Raw genomic sequence first — 22825 nt, 5'->3', positions numbered from 1 at the left:
TAGGTGTTCGATTACTCAAATATCTATCAATACCTAAAACCCTTCTTGTTTCTGTTTCCATTGCATATAATGATGTTTTCATTATTTTGCTAAAGTAAAGTATATATATTTTGCTTACAACTTACCTATCAGTTGGTTTTCCTGTTACATAGGGCATGATATTTGATCATTAGATGATTTCCATCTAGGGGTGTAAATGGGTCGGATTCGGTTCAGATGTCAGCTTTACTGAATCTGACCTGATTGGATTCGGATGGAAAATTATCATATCAAATCTGGATGTGACTTGCTTAAAATAGATAACTGCATATACTTTTACATAATCAAATTCAAATTTGTTCTGATTGGGCACATGTTCAGATTTAAAACCCCATACTGAGTCTGAGTCCACTTTTTAATCAGATTCAGATGCTCCTTGCTCTGCCAAACCTGACTAAATGGATTCAAATCCAACTCGAACCCCAATAGTTGACATCCTCATTTCTATCCACTAATTTTGAATTGTATCATAGATAGCAGGGTTTTGAAAATAAGCATTTTAAGCTAAATAAATGATTCCATAAATAGGAGCATTACTAAAACATATATGATCCTCTTCCTCCCTAATTAACATAATGTTTCTCAACTTCAATGGGCTAAAGATATTGCAGATTTAGGCTCACTGAAAAAGGCAGCTCAGATCTTCGTTGCTGGTAAACTTTACAGATTCTATTCCCATCTTGTACAGATCTATGAAAGAAATCATGTGTAACATGATGCTAGGTAATATCAAAATTGTTCAGGTTTAGTTTTTCCTCTCTTTCACAATGAGAAATTAATCCTGTAGAAGGACTAGGGCTGTCAATCTGAGATCGGCATCATGCTTTGGGCCTTTTGGAATGTGATCTTCATGTTGCTCTTGTCAGAAATGTTTTACTGTTTGTACTTTGCAATATCATCTTTTGCATGCATATGCAATGCTCAAGGATGCACTTAGGTCTCATGTTTTCTTGAAGGATTTAGAGTTCAGCAAAGTTTTGTGATTCATATTAACAACTATCTTCTTTATGTCCGAATTTTTATTTTCTTTGCTAGCCATTATGGAGCTTCAGTCTTGCCTCAGATTAAAGACTTCTTTTATCCTCAGCCAAAGTGGAAATTTTAAGTGTTATGGAATTATATATATTTTCCATGAAAAATGGAAATTCATGTATGATTGTAAGCAGTGTCACTCAAGAAACTATCTAAAATGCTCTTTCTCTCGTCAGGGTCTTGTGGACTACCCATCATATGGCTATACTTTTCATTCAATTTCTAAAAAAGGTGTTTCATTTAATAAAATTACTTCTGGTCTGCAAAATTTTCAGAATTGAATGTTGTCATTGGGATAGATGAGTCCAAAATAATATTGTTTTGATAATAATATGATCTTCTTGACTATTAGTAAGATAGATTTGCTTTTCATTTAATTGTGTTTTGGTATACAAAATTTCCAGAATCAGTTCTCTACCCTTTTCCAGGATAAGTGAATGTTATGGTTAGAATAGTAATACTTTTGTTTTGATGATATGTGATTATCAAGTGTTGGTTAATCTTTGGCCACTTGGTAAATCATATATCTGTTCGGACTGTTGGATTCTGCAGTTGGCTCTCTTTCAGAGATTGCTATACATTTGTTTGATTAGGTGGCTTGTAGATGACTTGATAAAATGGAGGGTACAATAAGATTAAACTGGAACCTAATGGGATTAGAAAGCAAACAAGTGATCAGAGTTATTCTGGTGTAAGCACTTGAATCTGCTTGAATTAGGAGTGTCATTGTCTTGCTAGTTTGTTTTGGCATGGCTGCAACCTACCAAAATCAGCTGAGGCTTCACATGGTTGGTGGGAGTTATTAGTGTGTGTTAACGTGTGTTGGGACGTAGGAGTTTTAAAACCATCAGCACTCTATTAGGGGTTTGTCATAAGCATAGACTCTTACCCTTCTTGTGGAACTTGAACCGTCAAGGTCATGGATTCGGGTAAGTGGCAACCAGCTTACAGTTGTTGTGTACTAACCCAAAATTTTATGTGGCGGGGGTGGTGTTGTTATCGTCGCAAAATTTTTTCCCGTCTTCCCTACCTTGCGGAAGAGAGAGAAAAATGCTTTCGCGATTCAAACTTGACCGGATTTTTGGAAATTGTTTATGAAATACTCGCCTCCGTTTTGAAAATAGCAGGAAAATCCATAGGATGGGGCTCGATCTGTTGGTACGAGATTCAACCGTTATTGTCGCCTTTAACAGGGGTAATCGAACCAAGGACCAAAATTGTGCTTGACTTGATCAAATCATCGAAATTGTGTTCTATCCTAAATGCACAGAGAATTCAGGCATGTGCTATGAGATTTTTGAAAAATGTAAGTTGGAAAAATATGATGTATGCTTTGAAAACATTTGGAATTGAAAAACATTTCTCAGGAAAAAGATGAAAATCAATCTCTCAGGAAACTCAGACGAAGAAGATTTGAAATCTCAGGAAAGTTTATAAAGATTTGGAAAATCATGAATAGTTGAAAATCCTGGGAAAATAGAAGTGATTCTTGAGAAAAAGGTGAACACTAGAAGAGAAAATGCTAATCGGGAAAATTCTAGCTTTTGAAAAGTTTCTCAGGAAAATGAGCAAAATTCATTGGAAAATTCTTTAGAGGAGGAAAATTGAAACTCGGGAAACTGAAATCCTGAGAATCTTAGCCTTGAAACACTTGGGAATTGATTTTGATTCTTGAGAAAAATAAGAAATTCCTTCCGAAAAACTTAAGAAAAGAATATTTTCCAGGGAAAATCACGGAAAAACTTGACTTGGGAAATCCAGCTTTGAAAATTTTCAGAGTTTCTAGAGAAATTGATTTTCTTGAGAAAGAAATTTTCTTGAAAAGCAGATAATGCCATGATGCAGATGACTTGAATGAATGAATGCACTTTGAAAAGATTTTCTAAGAAATTTGTTGGAAAAATGTGTATTAAGCCAAAGTAAATTCCTCACATATTCTGACTGTGACCATGAATATGTTCAGAGTTTATTTGAGTTAATTCACAATATTTTGAAAATGGAAAATATGATGTGCATTTTTAAGATAGCCTAAGAGTGTAGGCTTAATGTGACTGGTAGAGAGATGATGGATCTGGGTCTCGTCCATATTCCGACTAGGGCCGTAAATATGGACTCCACCGAGTTCATCAACTCTCTAAGAGTGGGTGCACGTGCCATTCGTGTTCATCCACAGTGAATTTTGAAAATTGAGATATATGAATCATAGAATCAGGATATTGCAGGAATCAAACTACATGAGATGCATCCTAATCTAAGCAGTAAAAGTAAATATTATTCCAAGTTTGATTATTACATCTCTGACATAAATCAAAATAAATGAAAAAAATACAGTGTAAAAGAATCAACATCCCCCCAAATTTTCCTGCAAAATGAGAGTTAGTACAAAATAGCTAAGAAAATGAGTATACACATGATATGTACAACGAAGATATACATGGTTACATCTAAATGCTTGAATTTATGCTAAATGACATGTGAGGATGAAGATGTATTTACAAAAAGAAAGATAAATATATATATATATATATATATATATATATATATATATATATATATATATATATATATATATATATATATATATATATATATGTGATAACAAGTGCACATGAAGATATCTCTCTCTATATATATACATATATATATATATATGTATTTACATGTATATATATATATATACGTAGATATACATATATATATATATATATGGATATATATATACGTATAATGAGAATATATGTAATAAGTAGTTCATATATAATAGAGTTTCTGTAGGTGATTTCACAAAGCCATAATTCCCAAATTATAACATATTTCTCAATAAAATTGGGTATGGAACTTCCCTATATATCAATAACAAAGTATACAAAAGATGGCATAGGGATCATGAATGGATGTGGATATATCCATTCATGAATATGGCCGATTATCAAGACTGGGTACCTGCAGCAGAAAAGATGGGTAAATACATAACATATACAATGGGCAGGAAATGTACTGTGGAAGCACCGTGGCCTTAGTTCCATAAGGGCACAGGGGTCTTTTACACTCTTCAATATTATTTCCAGCACTATTTTACTTAGTCCTTCACACAAAAATAATACATTTTGGCATATAATTCATTCATGTGCCTCTTATAACACAACAGTGGCAAATGATGATGGGAACAAAGCAAAATAGCACCCTTAACAACAGTAGCAACAGTGACAACGACAGAACAAATGATAACCTCTCTTGTTATAACAATTATTTCACCAAGAAATGGCTCACTCTCATCTAGCCCGCTTCTACCTGAAACGATTCCTAAATAGTTATCTCACTAACATCACAGAACCATTGATGATGACAAGGACAACATTAGCAAACATAGTAATAACAACAATAAGACCAATAATGATTCATTCTGCTGTAACAATCACATGGCAGTAGTAATGACTTCTTCTCAAGAAAAATAACAGTCATGACAACAAAAAAAAAACCCATCATTATTCATTTTGTTGTACCAACAATTGGCTCTTTAATCTGCCAACTAATGCAACCATAGTTACTACAAAGCATAAAGCATTTGCAGCCAAAATTAGTAAACCAACATTGCAAAACAGCCCTCAAGTGGCCCTTGCCTAACGCTGCCATAATCAGTTGCCTTACACTGCAAAGCAATACTCAAGCTGTAACACAACTTGACTATGTTGTTTTCAAGGGTTATTTACTTAACTTCTGAAAATAATGCTAAGGACAAGCTGATTTTATCGATTTGAGATGGGATGAAGCTGATGGCTGAAACGATACTAATAACTGGGGCTACACTAGTGGCTGAAACAATGCCAATGGCTGAAACCATGCTAATGGCTGGAAAGAATGATCTATAAATGCCTTGTGCAGGGGTATCACATGTTATCGATGGCATGCAAAGGATGGTCAGACGTTAAGATCACATGACTGACACAGTAAGCATATGATACATCAATTAAACTTAAGTACAAAAAAAAGAAAAAAAGAAATTTTGCACCCAGAACTACTAAGACGTGTTTTGCAGGTAATCATGAAGATTTCTTAACAAAAAAAAAACATTTATCTTAGGATGGTAAACACTGAAATTTGGACGACATTGGCAGAAATGTTTCGTATTATGAATTAAGCCTGCAAGAAGAAATCTGTGCAATATAGTAAAGGATGTAATGCCATGGTTAAGGGCATCATTTGCTATACGATAAACCCTCTCGGGTATCGATTATGCGGTTTTGCCAATGACTGATCAAAAGACTGTGAATGTAGGTAAAAACCAGTAAAATGCCACCAAATTAGAAAATATCGTCATTAATCGCAAAAGCAGAGAGGAAAACAAAGAGAACTTTTTGAAGAAAAAAATGATGCTACCTGAAATTTTATTTTCTGCATATGCAAAGACTGAATGAAAATGATATTTCTAAAAAAAATTTAACAACCTTCCTGAAATATGATATGCGATGTGAGATGATCTGGATGATAGTTTGAAAAACATTGCACTGAACAATATGATGTATCATGAGATTCATGGTATTGGAACAACTCAATAAATACAATATAAAAAAAATGGTGATTGGTAAAAATCCCTTCTTCATGGAGATCAAAGGTGCTATTGTGAACCATCGTTGATCTTGGACAGATGAAGCAACCATGCATGTAAATTGCATTACCCCAAAATGGATTCACTATATGCGTGAGATGGATATGCTGACTGATTCACAAATATGAAGGTATAGTTGGGAGTTCTCACCTAATCGCCGAACTGAATGCCTTCTTTGTGTGCTGGGATGGATCCTTGACTTCCACAGGATCGGTGTAAGCTGAGTTTTACAGAGGCTGAGGAGGATGCTTCCTTCAAAGGGGGATCGAATCTTCAGGGGGGGTCAGAGGGTTTTTTGCCAAGAGGATATCCAAAAGCTCTCGCCTGCTAGCTGAGAGGGGAAGCCGTGAAGAGTTAGGGAAAAAAAAAGGTCCTTTTCGGGTGGCCTAAGCCCCCTTATTAAAAAATATTCGTCCTTTCAGCCAAAAGATCGAAACCTTTGAATTTCAATTTTGAAAGGTTTTGATAAACTTAAAAAACTAACTTTTGAAAATTTTTAAAAATGTCGCCATTTGGGAGGGGGGCGACTCTTAGCCATTTGAACAATTTTTTTTTTTGGTTTATTTTACCTAATGTTTAGGTAAAGTAAATAGTCTTTTTAGGAAGATTCGGCTGTGGCACCTTTTAGGGCTGTTTAAGAAAACGAGTAAAGAAAAAAAATAATATAAAAATGATAAAAAATAAAAAATGGGTATTTCAGGGTGATGCCACCTCATCCTGATTTGAAACTTTTTTCAGAATAAAATCTTTAGTGAGGCACCACCTATGCGTGGGCCCACTAATTTTTTGTTTAAAATAAATAAAAAAATTTATAAATCGGTGTCACTTCCGGATGGGCACTGTTTTGAAAATAAGAGAAAATTTTGAGAATTTGAGTGTGACACCGCCTCAGGGTGGGTCCCACGTCACTTATTTGAAATAAAAGCCAAGTGAGATTTTTGGAATTTTCATAATAGTAGGCTAGTTTTGGAAAACACGAAGCAAAATTTGGCTTGATTTCAAAACTTAGAAGAAAATGGTTCTTCAGGGCAAAATTTTGAAAGAAGCAGGGAAGTTCGGAGCCTTTTTGTAAAAGTTTGAAATAAGGTCTTATGAATTTTGAAATTGTGTCCCCCTCTTTTCAACTGACGAATTTTTTGAAAATCAATGTCCAAAACTATCCAGATCGTTTTCTTTAGAAGACTTTTTTTGTAATTCGGGGTCCTGGGGGTAAAATGGGAAGAATTTGTAATTTTAAAAACCCAGGAGTTTGAAATTAATTTTGAAATATTTAAAACTCGAATATGGATTGACATTTTTGAAAATCAGGAGTTTCGGATCTCAAAATGACATGATGTGCAGTGAAATGATATGAAATGCTCATGCGATGTTATGCAAAGACATGTCCTACAAAATTGCCACCCTGAATTCGAATTCGAAAATTCTGACTTCTGGTTAAGCATGAGATTTTGAAAATTTGCAGTTTGAAGATGTCTCTGAGTTTAAATAGAGAAGTTTTGAGACTCGAGAATGAAATTTAGGACTTTCTGCAAGGTTCAATCTTGAAAAATGACCATTTTTCCCTTCATTGGTTCCGGAGAACCGAAATGTGATGATTGATGGATATATCAGGAAGGTGAGTGAAAATTTGGGGTGTTTACAAATGCCCCTCTTTGCTACTAAGCCGGCTCGTGGTCGAGCTTAGTGGCAAAAAAAACACACCAAATTTGGGCCATATAAAATGCCCCAGTAAGAAGGATCTGACTGGGTGTGAGAAAATTAGCCTGAGAAAGATGGTAGATATGAAGTGGAGAATGAAGAGGAAAGATTCACTCTTTGATAGCGAAGTTCAAGTTTTTGCCCTTAACCTGGATGGGACAGAAATACCTCGCATGCCTGCTTTTTCTGAAAGGAGCAGAGATTGACACGTGTCGCTTGCTTTTCCTGAGGAAAGGAGAGAGTGACATGTGTCACTTGCAGGAGACATAATTCAAATGGTGCCACCTCAGGGGAGACAAGTTCTACTTTTTCTGAACAGGACAACACATGACACGTGGCATCTCATGGTGACCTTGGAATGACACATGGCACAGGGTGAAGATGGTGGACATTGACATGTGGCATAAAATGAAGATGATGTCTAATGACATGTGGCGGCATCTTAAGGTGGCCCCACACTGACACATGTCAAAGGATGGCAGAAGAGAGAAGGTGACATGTGGCGCCACCTCTAGGTGAACCCTATGTTGACACATGGCAGGTAAATGGGAGGAGAGAGAAAGGACAAGTGGCGCCAATCCAGGGGACAAGGCTCCTATATTTTTGGGTTTTTCAAAATTCAGGTTTTTCAACAAAAAAGCCTGTGTGACACCACCTCAGTGTGGGTCCCACATTGCTTCTTTATTGAAATAAGGACAAGACAACAAAACCTCTTTTTGGAATTTTCACAAAATCTGGACTAATTGGTAAAACAAAAATTTTTGAAAAGAGTTGGCCCTGTAGGGCGATTTTGTAAAAGAATGATAGTTGAAATAGCTGACAAAAGGGCAAAATCTGAGGTGAAGTGGCTGAAATCCATGTTGAAAACTATCCAGATCGTTTTTTTGAGGAAATATTTTGAAATTCAGAGTCCTGGGGGTAAAATGGGAAGAATTGATAATTTTGAAGACCCAGGGTTTTGAAATCGATTTTGAAAATAGTTGAAATTCGAATCTGGATTGAAAATTTTGAAATCGAGAGTTCTGGATCTCGAAATGACATGCTGTGCAGTAAAGTGATATGAAATGCTCATGCAATGCTATGTAATGACATGTCTTATGAAATGTAATCCTGAACCGGGCTTTGGAGATTCCCGTCTCCTGATAGGAGTAGAATTTTGAACATTTGAGCTAAAATAGAGAAATTTTGAGAGTTGTAAATGAAATTTGGACTTTTGCAAGTTTCGAGCTCAGAAAATGACCATTTTGCCCTCCGGCGATTTCAGAGGCTGGGTGATGATGCTTGGTGGAAATGTTGGGGAGGTGAGTGAAAATTTGGGGTGTTTACAGATGCCCCTCTTTGCTACTAAGCCGGCTTGTGGCCGAGCTTAGTGGCAAAGAAAACACACCAAATTTGGGCTATATATAAAAAAATGCCCCAGTTAGAAGGATCTGACTGGGTATGAAGAAATTAGCCTGAGGAAGATGGTAGATATGAAATGGAGAATGAAGAGAAAAGATTTGCTCTATGAGAGCGAAGTTCAGGTTTTCGCCCTTAACCTGGATGGGACAGAAATACCTCACATGGAACGAAGCTCAGGTTTGAACCCTTGACCTGATTGGGGAATGAAATATCTCATCGAAATGAGACTCAGGTTTGTACCCTTAACCTGATCGGGTGGAAGATGAAATACCTCTTTGATTGAGGCTCAGGTTTGTACCCTTATCCTGATCGGGCAGAAAATGGAATACCTCTTTAAATGAGGCTTAGGTTTATACCCTTATCCTGATCGGGCAGAAAATGGAATACCTCTTTGAATGAGGCTCAGGTTTGTACCCTTATCCTGATCGGGCGGAAGGTGGAATACCTCTTTGAATGAGGCTCAGGTTTATACCCTTATTCTGATCAGGCGGAAAATGGAATACCTCTTTGAATGAGGCTCAGGTTTGTACCCTTATCCTGATCGGGCGGAAGGTGGAATACCTCATTGAATGAGGCTCAGGTTTATACCCTTATCCTGATCGGGCGGAAAATGGAATACCTCTTTGAATGAGGCTCAGGTTTATACCCTTATCCTGATCGGGCGGAAGGTGGAATACCTCTTTGAATGAGGCTCAGGTTTGTACCCTTATCCTGATCGGGCAGAAAATGGAATACCTCTTTGAATGAGGCTCAGGTTTATACCCTTATCCTGATCGGGCGGAAAATGGAATACCTCTTTGAATGAGGCTCAGGTTTGTACCCTTATCCGGATCGGGCGGAAAATGGAATACCTCTTTGAATGAGGCTCAGGTTTGTACCCTTATCCTGATCGGGCGGAAGGTGGAATACCTCATTGAATGAGGCTCAGGTTTATACCCTTATCCTGATTAGGCGGAAGGTGGAATACCTCATTGAATGAGGCTCAGGTTTATACCCTTATCCTGATTGTGTGGAAAATGGAACATTTATAAGGTGAATAAGACAACTTTTCTTGGAGAGGAACGAGGCTATGAAAATGGGATTGTAAGAGGCAAATTTGGAAAATGATCAAGACGATCCGGTGAATTTTCCATCAGTGTGAAATATAAATATAGTAAGGAGTAAGACGACTCTTTCGACAATGCGAAAAATGGACATGACAATCTTTTGACAAGAATAAGGTAACTCTTTCGGCAACGCGAAAGACAGACAAGGCAAACTCTTTCAGAGAAGAGTAAGGCAACTCTTTTGACAATACAAAAGATGAGTAAGGCAATTTTTCCAACGAAGAATAAGGCAACTCTTTCGGCAATGCGAAAGATGAATGCAGGCGATCTAAAGGAACAAGGCGATTCTTTCGACAACACGAAAGATGATAAAGGCGATCCAAAGGAACAAGGCGATTCTTTCGACAACGCGGAATATGACAAAGGCGATCCAAAGGAACAAGGTGATTCTTTTAACAATGCGAAAGATGATAAAGGTAATCCAAAGGAACAAGGCGATTCTTTCGACAATGCGAGAGATGACGAAGGCAATCCAAAGGAACAAGGCGATTCTTTCGACAACGCGAAAGATGGCAAAGGTAATCCAAAGGAACAAGGCGATTCTTTCAACAACGCGAAAGATGACAAAGGCAATCCAAAGGAACAAGGCGATTCTTTTGACAACGCGAAAGATGATAAAGGCAATCCAAAGGAATAAGGCGATTCTTTCGACAACGTGAAAGATGTTAAAGGCAATCCAAAGGAGCAAGGCGATTCTTTCGACAATGCGAAAGATGACAAAAGGCAATCCAAAGGAACAAGGCGATTCTTTCGACAACGCGAAAGATGACAAAGGCAATCCAAAGGAATAAGGCAATTCTTTCGACAACGCGAAAGATGACAAAGGCAATCCAAAGGAACAAGGTGATTCTCTCGACAACGCGAAAGATGACAAAGGTGATCCAAAGGAACAAGGCGATTCTTTCGACATCGCGAAAGACGACAAAGGCAATCCAAAGGAATAAGGCGATTCTTTCGACAACGCGAAAGATGACAAAGGCAATCCAAAGGAATAAGGCGATTCTTTCGACAACACGAAAGATGACAAAGGCGATCCAATGGAACAAGGCGATTCTTTCGACAACACGAAAGACGATAAAGGCAATCGAAAGGAATAAGGCGATTCTTTCAACAACGCGAAAGATGACAAAGGCAATCCAAAGGAGTAAGGCGATTCTTTCGACAACGCGAAAGATGACAAAAGGAAATCCAAAGGAACAAGGCGATTCTTTCGACAACGCGAAAGATGACAAAGGCAATCCAAAGGAATAAGGTGATTCTTTCGACAACGCGAAAGATGACAAAGGCAATCCAAAGGAACAAGGCGATTCTTTCGACAATGCGAAAGATGATAAAGGCAATCCAAAGGAGTAAGGCGATTCTTTCGACAACGCGAAAGATGATAAAGGCAATCCAAAAGAGAGAAGGCTAATCTTTCAACAACGTGAAAGATGCTAAAGGCTATCCTTTCGGAGATAAGGCTAATCTTTCAACAATGTGAAAGGCGACAAAGGAAAATCTCTCGAAGGGGTCAAGATACATCAATATAGACATCAAGCTCTCACTTAACGTCAGGATAGCTAGAAAATATTGTCAAAATGTTGAAAATTTTATTGATTCAAAGTAATTGAAAATTATGCTCATTGTTGTGAAAATATTCCTTATTTTCTACCTGAAGTATTACCTCCAAACAGGATTGACTTCATAGAATCAAGATTTGGAATCCAAATTGCTTGCGATTGACCTTCTTCAAAGAAGTTATCAATTTCCTTGATATGAACAGGAAAGAGAATTTGATATCATGAAAGTAATCTATGAAAGGATATTGATAATAGAATTTCACAAATTTAAAGAAGATTCTTGATAAATGTGGCAGTTTGATATCCTGGGAGCTTCTCTCATGATAATCTTTCTGCACTCTTTTGGGCTTTGGCTATATTCTCCTTCATTTTGGAGATGTTCTGACTTTTTTTCTCTTTCTTTTTCCTCTCTTTCTCTCTTTTTTGGAAGGGTACGTTACAAACTCCTTCAACTTGGAGATGTTTCGATCCTTCTTTGACGGTATTGGCTCATGGGTTAGAGATCTTTGGATGATAGCAGAAATTAAATATCTTTTGGGGATTGTCGGGAGGTTCATCGCATCTACCTTCATCTCGACAGTGCTTTGGACTTTCCCTGGAAGGATCCGTCGCAAACTCCGTCATCTTGGAGATGTTTCAAATCTTCTTCGACCCCGGGGGTCTACTCGCTTAATTCGCCTTCATCTTGACGACAAGTGAGAGATCCCTTTTGCGGATATTTAATTGCAGCTTAGGTGATTTTGAGGAGACATGGCTTGGATGAATTCTCTCTTTTCTAGCGCTCAGGATATTTTCAGTGCCTCATTTTCACAAGAATGGTCTTTAAAAATGTGTCATTGACTGCGATCAATATCAATCATCTATGGCTTTGCAAAAACATTGAATCTTTTTTTATGGCCATATCGAGGATTTATCCTTCATCCTTTTGGTTGGCCAATAGAAAGAATTTGGATTTTGAATCCTTCTTCACAAAAGCTTTGCCTTTTTTAAAGTAATACTGAAGGTAAACTGAGGTAAAAATTTGTGCAATAAAATTCTGAAATCAACAGGTAATTGATTGACAAATTGACAAAGTGTTCTTGAAATCCTTAGTAAAAGAGATCGCTTGACATCCAAGTTGACACATCCCTGACGATGGTACTCAACTTTGAGGGTGAATCCAATACGAAGTTGGAATTTCGAAGGTAAGTCCTGGCATAATGCTGGATTTTGAAGGTAAGCCTAACTCAAAAGCTGGTTTTGAAAGACCATTTGAATCAGGACTGAGGTTTTACAAGGAAAGCTGGAAGATTCGAGTCAAAACTCGAGCCTTCGAAGGAAAGCTAGGAAGTTTGGTTTCTAAGGAGATAAAGTTTGGGTCGAAACCCAAATCTTTAAAGGAAAAACTAAGCCAATTCAGATTTTTGAGTCGAAACTCATATATTCAAAGGAAAGTTGGAAAGTTCGAGTCAGGGCTCGAATCTCGAAAGGAAACTGGAAAGTTTAGATCTTGAAGGAAAAAAAACTTGAGTTAAAACTCAAATCTTCGAAGGAAAGCAGAAAAGTTCGAGTCAGGACTCGAACCTCAAAAGGTAACTGGAAAGTTTAGGTCTTGAAGGAAAGAAAACTTGAGTTAAAACTCAAATCTTTGAAGGAAAGCAGAAAAGTTCGAGTCAGGACTCGAATCTCAAAAGGTAACTGGAAAGTTTAGGTCTTGAAGGAAAGAAAACTTGAGTTAAAACTCAAATCTTCAAAGGAAAGCAGAAAAGTTCGAGTCAGGAGTCGAATCTCAAAAAAAAACTGGAAAGTTTAGATTTTGAAGAAAAGAAACTTGAGTTAAAAACTCAAATCTTCAAAGGAAAGCTGGAAAGTTTGAGTCAGGGCTCGAATCTTAAAGGAAAATCTGTAATCAGAAGATTGGTTTTTGAAACTTAATAGTGCGAGAGCTGGGATTGAAAGTTTTGAGAATGGCCAGTTCGAGGACTGGATTACTTGATTTGCAATGAAAAAGACCATCATATTCAGATGTATGTGGTCTGATTTTCAGGATTAACCCCTTATTCTGAACGGGGATATGAATAGAAATTTGAAAATCATGGAAAATGATTCAGGTTTATCCCTTAACCTGAAGGGGAAGAAAATGGATGCAAAATTAATGCAAAATGAAATGCAAATGCACATGAAATGTAAATGAATGCAAAATTAATGCAAGTGGGTGCATATACATGCAAAATGAGAGATTGGTTTATCCTGCCTGCATACAAGATGTTTTGAGGTAAAGATAGATTTTTCAAAAAAAATGCCCCAGTGTAACTAGGGAGGAAAATTTTGAATACAAAGAAGGATAATCGAGGAATAAGGTGACAGGCTTCTTGATTGAGAGACATCCTCAAGGTCATTCCTCACAAGAGACATATTGTGGAAAGGAAAGAGACGCAAATAAAATGGTGCCAAACTATTGGCAAATTTAATAATTTTATTGATGCTTAAAAATCAAGGAAAGGAAACAGAATTATATTAGTCCTTTGAAATGATAAAAGCAAAATGAGAAGTGAGAAAGTGTTTGCATATGGGATCTTTAAAATAAAAGGAGAATGTTATTTTGAAAGTGAGAAATCATTTTGGGGAAGGAAATCAACTGCAAGGTTGATTTTGAAGAATGATCAGCGTGAGAGTTGATCTTTGAAAGAGGAATCAACACGAGGGTTGATTTTAAAGAGAGATCATCATGAGGGTTGATTTTGAAAATGAATTGGTTTAACACTAATTTTGGAAAAGAAAATCACCACAAAGGTTGATTTTAAAGATAATGGTTTGAAACCAATTTAAGAAAAGAAGATCACCGCGATGGTTGATTTTTGAAAAAGATTGAACCGAAATATTAAACTTTTGGGTGATCATAACGAAGATGTTTGTAGAAAATTTTCAAAAATTTCACGATTTTTGAAAAACCCTCATAGGTAATTTCATTTCTCTCATAAATTGCCCCTCGTCTTGAAAAGAATGGGCAAAGAAGATTCTTCAAAATGAAAACAGGTGCCCTAATGGGGCAAAAGAAAGAAGTATTTGATGAAGAAAATTGGCATTTTATTGATAAGCAGAACTGATAACAAAAGATTGCATATTTATAAGCACTCGACCAAAAGGTTGCAAAACTGGGCGGACTTGCCCCTACGAGGTGACTGGCAAAACGAAAGGAAGAAAGCAGAAAACTTTGGCATCATCAATTTTCTGAATGATCTGGGAAAGACTTGGTCAAGATGGTCAGCTCGTCTTCTTCTTCATCTTCAGCAAGGAGGCTCTTGTCAATGCAATCCTGAACAATATTTTTGAAGACAAAACAATGATCGATGTCATGCCCCACTGCCCGATGGAACTTGCAAAACTAATTCTTGAACCTTCCCATGATGGTGGGAGGAGTTGTGGCCTTTGGGAGCTTCACTAATCCCTTAGTCAGCATGAATTCAAGGGCTTCTTCGAGTGTTTGTTTGAGAGGAGTGAACATAAGATCATTACTCCAACCTTCACGCTTTATCTTTTCCTTTTGTGGAAAGTTGGGCTGAGATAGCTTGCTATTCTGTCTTTCCTCTCGATCCACATGGTTGCCCTTACTACTTTTGCTATCATTGCAGCCGATATTGGTGGAGGAGGTGAAATTTGCCTTTTTCTTTGGATCTAGATTGTTCTTGACGAGGTTGATACCATCGTAGACACTGTTCTCCAACCCCATCTTGAGCCACTCGGCTCGTTCAGTAAGCTCTATGAAAGACTTGGAAGGCGAGGTGGAGATAAGACTTCTCAAAGGTTGTGAGAAGTTGTTCAGGATCAGCGATATGGCATGCCTCTCTGATATAGGATCCCTCATTTTGTTGCAGGTCTCTCTCCATCTACGAATGAAGTCCTTGGCCTTTTCACTATCTTCCTGCTTCAGATTACAGAGGTGATTTAACGTTGGTAGCACTTCAGTATTGAACAGAAATCGCTCGATGAATAGATTGACCACCTTATTGAATTCTCGCAGCTCGATTGGATTGATATGCTCGGAGTACCACTTGGCGGCAGTGCCTTCTAGGCTACGAGGAAAACAGAGAAATAGAGCTCTATTGTCTCTCTTGAATTTGGAGCATTCGGCGAAGAACATGGCGAGGTGGGCTTTGAGATCACCAGAACCAACGAATTTGATGAACTTGCGAGGAAGGTTCTCCAGATCTTCATTCCCATCGAGGCCATCATAGAAGTCCTCGCTGGTGAAGACTTTCTTGCCCTTGTCATGAGCTTGCAGGTCTTTAACAACTTTGGCCATTTCTTTGAACTGTGCTTGAAGCGGTTTTTCTATTGCTTGGCCCTTTGGTTTGCGAGTTGCTCCATGAATGATCTCGCATTCTTCCTCGGTATCATCTGCTGATTCTTCTTCGTTCGAAGTATCTTGAACATGCTCCTTGGTTGATTTATTGGACACACGATCTCTAATTTTTTGACTGAATGGATTTTTGTCTGAGCTGGTGCCAGCCTGCTCACTCATCATCCTCTTCATCATTTTCTGAAACATCGCGTACATCTGAGGATCTATGCCATCATCCTCTTGCTGTTGTTCTTGACTTCTGACGGGTCGCGGGGAGCCCATCTCTTCTTCTGAGGCTGAGGAGTACTGTGGTGATGTGGTTCTTCTTCCTAACCTTGTTCAAACCATCAAATGTTGTGGATGATCTCTGCAGGATAAAGTCTTGATTAGACTCTGAGGGAATTTTGGATTGGGAGGAAAATGATTATTGACGATATGGTAAACAATTGGAAGAATATCACATTACTAGGGATGGAGTCGCCGCTGAAATCATGACAATTGTGTTGTCATTCTTTGTAAGAGAAATAACAACGGAAAATGTGCCTTGTTACCTAGGCGAGGTCGTCAACCACGAAGAAAAACACCATTTTGAAGGAAAGAGATATCTCTTGGAAAACAATCCACAAACGGATTTAGAATAAGGAGAAGGCAAGTGGGTAAATAATTTCCACCGCAATAATCAAGGTATGCACGAGGAAAATAAGATGAATAATTTTGCAAATAGACAAAAGGATTGAAAATCCAATGAGAGAAAACATATGATTTTTGAAAATTGCAGACAGGATAAAAATGCAGCTAGAAATTCGAGATCCAGTAGAACGGGAGAATGGAAAAATCACCTGGAGTTTTGAAAGAAATTGGATATTTGGGAAAATCATCCAGGGTTTGAGAAAATAAAGGAAAATGTGAGAAATATGGATATTTGGAAAATATTTTTTTGGGGGGAAAATATGAGGGAAATAAAAGTAGCATACAATCACATCATACACATACAGCACTCCCTAAGAGGCTGACTCTAGATGCATCATTTTGAAAAACAGTTGTAGGACCTTAATCCTAACTCTAGGCTCAGATCCTCTTTGTCCAATCTAGTTATGCCGATATACTCGAATCGAAATCTGAGGTACGTGGCATATAATTTCAACTCCGGTTCTAAGGTAAGGTTTTCCAACATCCTTGAGCGCCTACTGATATACTTCGGACTGTGGCCCGCGGTACGTGGTAGGGGGGTGTTAACCCAAATAATTGGCCCAGTTGTGAGGCTCTGTCCCGAACTAGGGTTCTGGAAGAGAGCCCAACAACGTGAAGACCGGGTAATGATAGGTAAGGGAGATTTTGAAAAATGATCACATGCAAGAAATAGAGGGCTCTAAATCCTAGAGAGAACTCCAGAAATAGGGGCTTACTTTTGTTATCCTGCGGTTTTGGAACTCCAGAAATGAACGACTACCTTGACAATGGGCTCCAGAGGGGCGTGAATCCAGAGGAAACCAAGAAAGAAAGAAAATGGAATTCTGAAGTTCAATTCTCAAACAGGGCTCTCCCTGAGTTGGGCATGGGCTAGGGTATTTGTAGAAATTTTGGAGATTTTCAAAATTCAAAGACAGTGAATCTAGACCTTCCATGTGGCGCCATCTCAGAGCATGCCATTTTGATTTTTTGAGAAAATAAAAATGAGAATTTTGTGAGTGAGACACCTCAGCAGGGGAATTTGGATTTTTTCAAAAAGCTTGCTTGATTTTCTCTGCAGGAGGCTCCCAAATGGCGCCACCTCAGGGGGTGCTCTCTGGGGTTTGAAATTCAAAATTTGCCTTTTGTAGGGAGCCCTCAGGTGGTGCCACCTCATGGTGGGCTACTTTTATTTTAAATAAAATAAAAATAAAAATGAAGCCAAGTGGGAGCTCTGGAATGGCGCCACCTCAAAAGGTGTTTGACACGTGTCAGAAGAACAGAGCAGTGGGCTCAGAAGGTGCCACCTCAGAGGAGTTTGAATTCTACTTTTTCTGATGAAAGGAGATCTGGACATGTGGCAGTCCAGGATGGTTCCATACCTGACAAGTGTCAGCTTGCTGGAGGAGGTTCTTCAGATGGCACCACCTCAAAGGGGGATTTGAATTTTAAATGGAGGTTGGCCCTGAAGAAATGGAGGGTGGACATGTGGCGCCACCTCAAGGTGGCTCCTACAATGCCATGTGGCAAGAGGGAGGAAAGGGACACGTGGCACCATCTCAAAAAATGAATTTAGGGAGGAGACTTCAGGATTTGCGCCACCTCAGCCTCGAGTTTGAATATTTGAATTGTTGCTTTTTCTGAAGGAGGCAGAAAGTGACATGTGTCACTTGCTTTTTCTGAAGAAAGCAGAGAGAGACACGTGTCCCTTGCTTTTTCTGAGAAGAGCAGAGGGTGACATGTGTCACTTGCTTTTTCTGAGAAAAGCAGGGAGTGACATGTGTCACTTGCTTTTTCTGAGAAGAGCAGAGGGTGACATGTGTCACTTGCTTTTTCTGGGAGAAGCAGGGAGTGACATGTGTCTTCTATTTTTTCTGAAGGAAGCTAGAAATGACATGTGTCATCTACTTTTCTGAGAAAAAGTAGGGGAAGACTTGTGTCAACCTGCTTTTTCTGAAAGGAGCAGAGATTGACACGTGTCGCTTGCTTTTCCTGAAGAAACGAGAGAGTGACATGTGTCACTTGCAGGAGACATAATTCAAATGGTGCCACCTCAGGGGAGACAAGTTCTACTTTTTCTGAACAGGACAACACATGACACGTGGCATCTCATGGTGACCTTGGAATGACACATGGCACAGGGTGAAGATGGTAGACATTGACACGTGGCATAAAATGAAGAGGATGTCTAATGACATGTGGCGGCATCTTAAGGTGGCCCCACACTGACACGTGTCAAAGGATGGCAGAAGAGAGAAGGTGACATGTGGCGCCACCTCTAGGTGAACCCTATGCTGACACATGGCAGGTAAATGGGAGGAGAGAGAAAGGACAAGTGGCACCAATCCAGGGGACAAGGCTCCTATATTTTTGGGTTTTTCAAAATTCAGGTTTTTCAAAAGAAAAGCCTGTGTGACATCACCTCAGTGTGGGTCCCACATTGCTTCTTTATTGAAATAAGGACAAGACAACAAAACCTCTTTTTGGAATTTTCACAAAATCTGGACTAATTGGTAAAACAGGAATTTTTGAAAAGAGTTCGCCCCCTGTAGGGCGATTTTGTAAAAGAATGATAGTTGAAATAGCTGACAAAAGGGCAAAATCTGAGGTGAAGTGGCTGAAATCCATGTTGAAAACTATCCAGATCGTTTTTCTGAGGAAATATTTTGAAATTTAGAGTCCTGGGGGTAAAATGGGAAGAATTGATAATTTTGAAGACCCACGGTTTTGAAATCGATTTTGAAAATAGTTGAAATTCGAATCTGGATTGAAAATTTTGAAATTGAGAGTTCTGGATCTCGAAATGACATGCTGTGCAGTAAAGTGATATGAAATGCTCATGCAATGCTATGTAATGACATGTCTTATGAAATGTAATCCTGAACTGAGTTTTGGAGATTCCCGTCTCCTGTTAGGAGTAGAATTTTGAACATTTGAGCTAAAATAGAGAAATTTTGAGAGTTGTAGATGAAATTTGGACTTTTGCAAGTTTCGAGCTTAGAAAATGACCATTTTGCCCTCCGGCGATTTCAGAGGCTGGGTGATGATGCTTGGTGGAAATGTTGGGGAGGTGAGTGAAAATTTGGGGTGTTTACACTCACCCACAAATTTCCTATTTTATTTTCTCAAAAAATCAAAATAGCACCCCCTGAGATGGCACCACATGGAGGGCTCAGATTGAGCCTGTTTGAAATTCAATTTTTTTTAGAAAAAGTCTATAAAAACAAGACTCCACGCCCAGCTTGAGGAGCTCTTTTTGGACTTGGAAATTCGACCTAGACTTTCTTCAGAATCTGATTTTGAACCTTGGAATTCACGCCCCCTTTGGGCTCAATGAAGAAGGCGCAGTGGGTCGATCTTGGTGAATCATCCGAAGCCCGGAGCGAAGGACGAACAAAGCCCTTGGTAGTTGTCCCTTTCAAGAGCTTCAACGCTGCATAACGAAGCAAGGTGCACCTCTTTTCCTCTTGATTTCATATCACGATTTGATTCGGGAGTCGTTTGAAGAAAGAGCTCATCCGAGGGATGGATTGAGTTATTCTCATAAAACGACATATATAAAATTATATGATTATGCTTCCTTGATGATTTTTAGGATTCATGCATTTAGCATTCATGCATTTAGCTAGATTTAATTTGTATTTTATTTCGTTAATTTAGCATGTTTCATGAATTAATTAGGATTAATTTAGCATTTATTTCAATTCTGCTCAGTTTCAGTAGTTCTCTGTTTTTGTCAGTCAGTCCACACGTCATTTCATACGTGTAATTTTTGTTAACAAATCCAAAAAAATCATGGAATGTGCCCTTAGGTGTCCCTAGAAATGTGCCAAAAATTTGGAAGCATTTGAATTCGTTTACTGTAGTAAACGTTCAAAAAGGTGAGTCGGGTTTTACCACCCGGGATGCATTTTAAATTTTTACTTCCGACTTGTAAAATCGAGATCTCCCTCATGGGAGATTCGATTTTCGATCCGAAAGATGTTCGGAACTCGAAAGGATGTCTAGTTTTTAACATGATTTTATATAATTTTGTGATTTTGTTTTATGTCTGACAAAAATCAGAGATTGCGGGACACGTGTCAGAGCCTGACTTGGGCCTCGGAGACTTTGGATCGAATTAGGTCGATGGGTTATCTTTGGGTATTAATCCAAATCCAAATCTGTAAAAAGTAAAAGTTATGTCTGGTCTGTCTTCTATATGAATATGAAAGCTTGTGATTTTTAGAACAGTGGTGATACCTGTTTCAGATTTTTCTTGTCAGTCACCTGTTTGGTCACATTTGTCTGTTCTGTTATTTTAGGCGTGAAAAATTATATTTTTATCTGTGTTTCTGTTGATCAAATTCCAAAGTCATGAACATGAAAGTTGTTTTTGTAAGTGTCGTGAGTATCTATGTTAAATATCAGAAATTTTCATGGTTGTTTGTTATTTATTCAGCATTTTATGTTAGATTAGGCTGATTTTTACCTTCGTCAGAACCAAATCCCTGTTACCGAACTCACCATGGCTCAAATCCCAAAGCTGTAAAAACCAAAAATGTTTCATTTTGTTTCCTTTAGCAGTCTGAAAAATATCAGAAGTTTTTATGGTGTAAATCTTGCATTATCATATTAAGCATTGCATTTGGTTCGTGTCCATAGGCGAAATCCACCATTTTTAGGACTTTCTTTAAATTTTAGTATTCAAATCACATCATTTCCTGAATTTTAGCATTCTAGGCTGTCTATCATAGTAGGTAGATGCTTCATACCGAATTTGGTGTGATTTGGAATTCATTTGAGGCTTGATTTAGCCATAATATCAAAACAGGGCCCCGCGGGACCCGAATCCAAGCGAAATTCGTTATTTTGAATAAATTGCAAAGTGTCAAATTCTGATTTTACGGTCTTAATATGTTTAACAGCATGTCATCATATCTCATTATGCATTTCATCATCATTTGATTCAATTTGAATTTCGAAATATCAATTTTACCAAAATTTCTTTTAAAAAACCCTGATTTTAAAGGTAGAATTTTAATATTAGGGGTATTTTGGTCATTTTGACCACCATTTTGAATTTCAAACTATTTTCTACTGAATTTCTTGCATTTTCATCCTTTCAAATATCAAGGAAGCATGAGAATAGGGTTTATATCCAATTAAATCCAATAATTTCAGAATATTATTGGAAAATCTTGGAAAAACCCACATATTTGAGCTAACCCTATTTCAAGTTTGGCAGAGACATTCATATGAAGGAGCTGAAGTCTGCAATTTCTTTTATTTCATTTATTTAGTGATGTAATAATGTAAATTTTGGAATAAGAGATTTAATTTTCTGCTTAGACTAGGATGCATATCATATAGTTTAAATTTATGCAATATCATGTTTTTGTGATTCATGCATTTTATTTCAAAAGCACTATGGATGTACACGAATGGCACGTGCACCAACTCTTAGGGAGTTGATGAACTCGGTGGAATCCATATTTACGGCCCTAGTCGGAATATGGACGAGACTCAGATTCATCATCTTCCTACCAGTCACATTAAGCCTACACTCTTAGGCTATCTTAAAAATGCACACCATATTTCCAAATTTTCAAAGTATTGTGCATTAAATCAATTAAACTCTGAACATATTCATGGCCACAGTCAGGATATGTGAAGGATTTATTTTGACTTAATACACATTTTTCCAACAAATTTCTTAGAAAATCTTCCAAAATGCATTCATTCACTCATATCATTTGCATCATGAAATCATTGGTTTTCCCATGATTTTCTTAAGAAAACTTCATTCTCAAAGAAATCGATTTCTCAAGAAACTCTGAGGATTTTCCAAAATCAGTTTTCCCAAGTTAAGTTTTCACAGTTTTCCATGGAAACCAGTCTCTCAAGAAACTTCTAAGTTGGATTTCCAAAATCAAAGTTTTCCCTCGATTTTCCCTGGAAAATGTTGTTTTCTTAAGATTTTCAAAAAGAGTTTTCCAATCTTTCTCAAGAATCAAAAAATCAAATTTTCAAGGGTTTCAAGGGTAAGATTCCCAGGATTTCAATTTCCCAAGTTCAGTTTTTCTTCTCCAATGAGTTTTCATATAAACTTTCCACCATTTTCCTAAGAAAATTCTCAAAGTCCGAGTTTTCCCGAGAAGTGTTTCCCTTTTCAAATGTTCACCTTTTTCTCAAGAATCACTTCTATTTTGCCAGGACTTTCAACTATTCATGATTTTCCCACAACTTTATGAACTTTCCCAAGATTTCAAATCTTTTCCATCTGAGTTTTCTTGAGAAATTGATTTGCATCATTTGCCTTAGAACTATTTCCAACTCCAAAGTATTTTCCAAGCATACATCATGTTTTTTCCAACTTCCATTTTCTAAAATCTCATAGCACATGCCTGAATTC

Source organism: Nuphar pumila, chromosome 8 (genome assembly GCF_984573655.1).
Source record: "Nuphar pumila chromosome 8, dmNupPumi1.hap1.1, whole genome shotgun sequence".
NCBI lineage: Eukaryota > Viridiplantae > Streptophyta > Magnoliopsida > Nymphaeales > Nymphaeaceae > Nuphar > Nuphar pumila.
Note: the sequence above shows the minus strand (reverse complement) of the source record.